At 50.4% G+C, this 5,000-nt stretch overlaps 1 protein-coding gene across 1 annotated transcript in view; it reads right to left on the reverse strand.

Annotated features, from left to right (window-relative positions):
• Positions 1–5,000, reverse strand: part of LOC123765384 (uncharacterized) — a 473,535-nt gene that overhangs the window by 92,734 nt on the left and 375,801 nt on the right. The gene's annotated exons all lie outside the window — the stretch shown is intronic.

Raw genomic sequence — 5,000 nt, forward strand, 5'->3', positions numbered from 1 at the left:
GCTTCACTCCTGGGCTTGACTCCTGGGCTTGACACCTGGGCTTGACACCTGGGCTTGACGTCTGGGCTTGACACCTGGGCTTGACACCTGGGCTTGACACTTGGGCTTGACGTCTGGGCTTGACACCTGGGCTTGACACCTGGGCTTGACACCTGGGCTTGACACGGTGGCGGGGTCCATGCCGCCCTCCTCCCGCCGGGGGCTCCGTGGCGGGTGGAGGCGCTCTGGGAGCCCGGACACCGAGCCTCCCGCCCTACTGCCCGCCCCTTGTAATAATAAATATGGAACGGCGGCCGTCCTTCCATGGGCAGGTGTGACGCCCCTGGTTTATGGTCAGGGGGTGTGGCCCTGAGAGGGGTCAGGGGGTGTGGCCTTGAGAGGGGTCAGGGGGTGTGGCCCTGAGAGGGATCAGGGGGTGTGGCCTTGAGAGGGGTCAGGGAGTGTGGCCCTGAGAGGGGTCAGGGGGTGTGGCCCTGAGAGGGGTCAGGGGGTGTGGCCCTGAGAGGGGTCAGGGAGTGTGGCCTGAGAGGGGTCAGGGGGTGTGGCCCTGAGAGGGGTCAGGGGGTGTGGCCGTGAGAGGGGTCAGGGGGTGTGGCCCTGAGAGGGGTCAGGGGGTGTGGCCCTGAGAGGGTTCAGGGGGTGTGGCCCTGAGAGGGGTCAGGGAGTGTGGCCCTTGAGAGGGGTCAGGGAGTGTGGCCCTGAGAGGGGTCAGGGGGTGTGGCCCTGAGAGGGGTCAAGGGAGTGTGGCCCTGAGAGGGGTCAGGGGGTGTGGCCCTGAGAGGGGTCAAGGGGTGTGGCCCTGAGAGGGGTCAGGGGGTGTGGCCCTGAGAGGGGTCAGGGGGTGTGGCCCTGAGAGGGGTCAGGGGTGTGGCCCTGAGAGGGGTCAGGGGGTGTGGCCCTTGAGAGGGGTCAGGAGGTGTGGCCCTGAGAGGGGTCAGGGGGTGTGGCCCTGAGAGGGGTCAAGGGGTGTGGCCCTGAGAGGGGTCAGGGGGTGTGGCCCTGAGAGGGGTCAGGGGGTGTGGCCCTGAGAGGGGTCAAGGGGTGTGGCCCTGAGAGGGGTCAAGGGGGTGTGGCCCTGAGAGGGGTCAGGGGGTGTGGCTCTGAGAGGGGTCAGGGGGTGTGGCCCTGAGAGGGGTCAGGGGGTGTGGCCCTGAGAGGGGTCAAGGGGTGTGGCCCTGAGAGGGGTCAGGGGGTGTGGCCCTGAGAGGGGTCAGGGGGTGTGGCCCTGAGAGGGGTCAAGGGGTGTGGCCCTGAGAGGGGTCAGGGGGTGTGGCCCTGAGAGGGGTCAGGGGGTGTGGCCCTGAGAGGGGTCAAGGGGTGTGGCCCTGAGAGGGGTCAGGGGGTGTGGCCCTGAGAGGGGTCAAGGGGTGTGGCCCTGAGAGGGGTCAAGGGGTGTGGCCCTGAGAGGGGTCAGGGGGTGTGGCCCTGGAATGGGTCTGACACGGCGGCCGCGAAGCAAGGGGAGAGGAAGTGTGCATGGCGAGGATGAATAATTGGGGAAGGGGAGAAGGTGAGATAAGGAGGAGGAAGAGGAGGGAGAAGTGAGAGAAGTGCTGAAGGAGGAGGGGGACGAGGAGGAGCAGAGGAGATTGCAATCATGTTGACGATAACTATGAGGAAAATCGTTGAAATTTCAAAGCACCAATTTTGCCATAAATAACCATTAAAAGTGTGAAAGGTCAGTGAGGGGAATAAGGGTGATGTGCCTGAGGGGACGCCAAGATTTATGGCCAAGTGGGAGACAGACAGACAGACAGACATACAGACAGACAGAAACCTGCACAGACAGATCGACGTGTACCCCACAGATACTCAGACAACCAACAAAACCTTTCCAGTGTTTAAAATGCAAGACATGAAGGATATAGTAAATACTCATCACATCATATCAGCAGATTGATCAAGAAACAGGTCTAGGAGACACCAGTCATTGAAAGGTTCACAACTAGCCACAAAACCCCAACCAAATCTTAGAAAATGTTTCTGGTACGTTTGTGTTACTGTATCCAGGCATGGAGACCTCACCTTCAAGAGGACGTAATTATATCTGAAAGTTCAACACCGGGCAACAAAAATCACCCCAGAACTAAGTCGAATCTCAAACCAGGAACGGTTGAGGGCCACAGGACTAACAACACTACAAACCAGACATGACAAGGCTGATCTTATCGAGACCTTTAAAATACTGAACACATTGGAGTATAATAATCCAGACTACTTTAATAAAAGACCGCATGAAACGCATACAAGAGACAACAAACTCAAGCTCAAGAAGCCATAATGTTTAACAAGCCACAATGTTTAACAAGCCACAATGTTTAACAAGCCACAATGTTTAACAAGCCACAATGTTTAACAAGCCACAATGCTCAACAAGCAACTCAAGCCACAATGTTTAACAAGCCACAATGTTTAACAAGCCACAGTGTTTAACAATCCACAATGTTTAATAAGCCACAATGTTTAACAAGCCACAATGTTTAAAAAGCCACAATGTTTAAAAAGCCACAATGTTTAATAAGCCACAATGCACAACAAGCCACAATGTTTAAAAAGCCACAATGTTTAACAAGCCACAATGTTTAAAAAGCCACAATGTTTAACAAGCCACAATCTTTAACAAGCCACAATGTTTAACAAGCCACAATGTTTAACAAGCCACAATGTTCAACAAGCCACAATGCTCAACAAGCCACAATGTTTAACAAGCCACAATGCGCAACAAACCACAATGCTCTACAAGCCACAATGCTCTACAAGCCACAATGCTCAGCAAGCCACAAAGTTCAACAAGCCACAAAGTTCAACAAGCCACAATGCTCAACAAGCCACAATGCTGAAGAAGCTACAATGCTCAACAAGCCACCATGTTCAACAAGCGACAATGCTCAGCAAGCCACAATGCTCAGCAAGCCACAATGCTCAACAAGCCCCAATGTTCAACAAGCCACAATACTCAACAAGCCACAATGCTCAACAAGCCACAACGTTCAGCAAGCCACAATGTTCAGCAAGCCACAACGCTCAACAAGCCACACTGTTCAACACGCCACAATGGTCAAAAAGCCACAATGCTCAAGAAGTCACAATGCTCAGCAAGCCAGAATGTTCAACATGCCCCAAAGCGGAACAAGCCACAATGTTCAGCAAGCCACAATGCTCAAGAAGCCACAATGCTCAAGAAGCCACAATGCTCAAGAAGCCACAATGTTCAACAAGCCACAATGCTCAACAAGCCACAATGCTCAACAAGCCACATTGTAGAACAAGTAACAATATTCAGCAAGCCACAATGCTCAACAAACCACAATGCTCAACAAGTCATAATGTTCAACAAGCCACAATGCTCAACAAACCACAATTCTCAAAAAGTCATAATGTTCAACAAGCCACAATGTTCAACAAGCCACAATGCTCAACAAGCCACAAAGTTCAGCAAACCACAATGCTCAACAAACCACAATGCTCAAGATGTCACAATGTTCAGCAAGCCACAGTGCTCAAGAAGCCACAATGTTCAGCAAGCCACAATGCTCAACAAGCCACAATGTTCAGCAAGCCGCAATGCTCAAGAATTCACAATGTTCAGCAAACCACAATGCTCAACAAGCCACAATGCTCAACAAGCCGCAATGCTCAAGAATTCACAATGTTCAGCAAACCACAATGCTCAACAAGCCACAATGTTCAGCAAGCCACAATGCTCAAGAAGCCACAATGTTCAACAAGCCACAGTGCTCAACAAGCCACAATGCTCAAGAAACCACAATGCTCAAGAAACCACAATCTCAAGAAGCCACAATGTTCAACAATCCACAATGCTCAACCAGCCACAATGCTCAAGAAACCACAATCTCAAGAAGCCACAATGTTCAACAATCCACAATGCTCAACCAGCCACAATGCTCAACAAACCACAATGTTCAACAAGCCACAATGCTCAACTAGCCTCAATGCTCGAGAAGCCACAATGTTCAACAAGCCACAATGCTCAACCAGCCACAATGCTCAAGAAACCACAATCTCAAGAAGCCACAATGTTCAAGAAGTCACAATGTTCAAGAAGCCACAATGCTTAAGAAGCCACAATGTTCAAGAAGCCACAATGTTCAAGAAGCCACAATGTTCAAGAAGCCACAATGTTCAAGAAGCCACAATGCTCAAGAAGCCACAATGTTCAAGAAGGCGCATTGCTCAAAAAGCCACAATGCTCAACAAGCCACAATGCTCAACAAGCCACAATGCTCAACAAGCCGCAATGCTCAACATGCCACAATGTTCAAGAAGTCACAATGCTCAACAAGCCACAATGTTCAAGAAGCCATAATGCTCAAGAATCCACAATGCTCAAGAAGCCACAATGCTCAAGAAACCACAATGCTCAAGAAGCCACAATGCTCAACAATCGACAATGCTCAAGAAGCCACAATGCTCAACAAGCCACAATGCCCAACAAGCTACAATGTTCAACAAGCCACAATGCTCAAGAAGCCACAATGCTCAAGAAGTCACAATGCTCAACAAGGCACAATGCTCAACAAGCCACAATGTTCAACAAGCCAAAATGTTAAAAAAGCCACAATGTTCAAAATGCCACAATGTTCAACAAGCCACAATGTTCAACAAGCCACAATGTTCACTCAACAAGCCACAATGTTCAACAAGCCACAATCTTCAACAAACCACAATGTTCAACAAGCCACAATGTTCAACATGCCACAATGTTCAACAAGCCACAATGTTCAACAAGCCACAATGTTCAACAAGCCACAATGCTCAACAAGCCACAATGTTCAACAAACCACAATGTTCAACAAGTCAGAAAATAAGAGATCCCAAGACATTAATGCAATTTAAAATCCAGATAGAAGAATATCCTTAGACCATTGGGGTCTTGAGGTGTTCTCTGACAAGCCACCGACTTCCTGTCCCAGTGGAGGCCACTAGATATTTAATGATCCTCAGGTAAATTTAGGTGCCACACCGGCCAGCCTCATGAG

Source organism: Procambarus clarkii, chromosome 33, assembly GCF_040958095.1.
Source record: "Procambarus clarkii isolate CNS0578487 chromosome 33, FALCON_Pclarkii_2.0, whole genome shotgun sequence".
Classification (NCBI taxonomy): domain Eukaryota; kingdom Metazoa; phylum Arthropoda; class Malacostraca; order Decapoda; family Cambaridae; genus Procambarus; species Procambarus clarkii.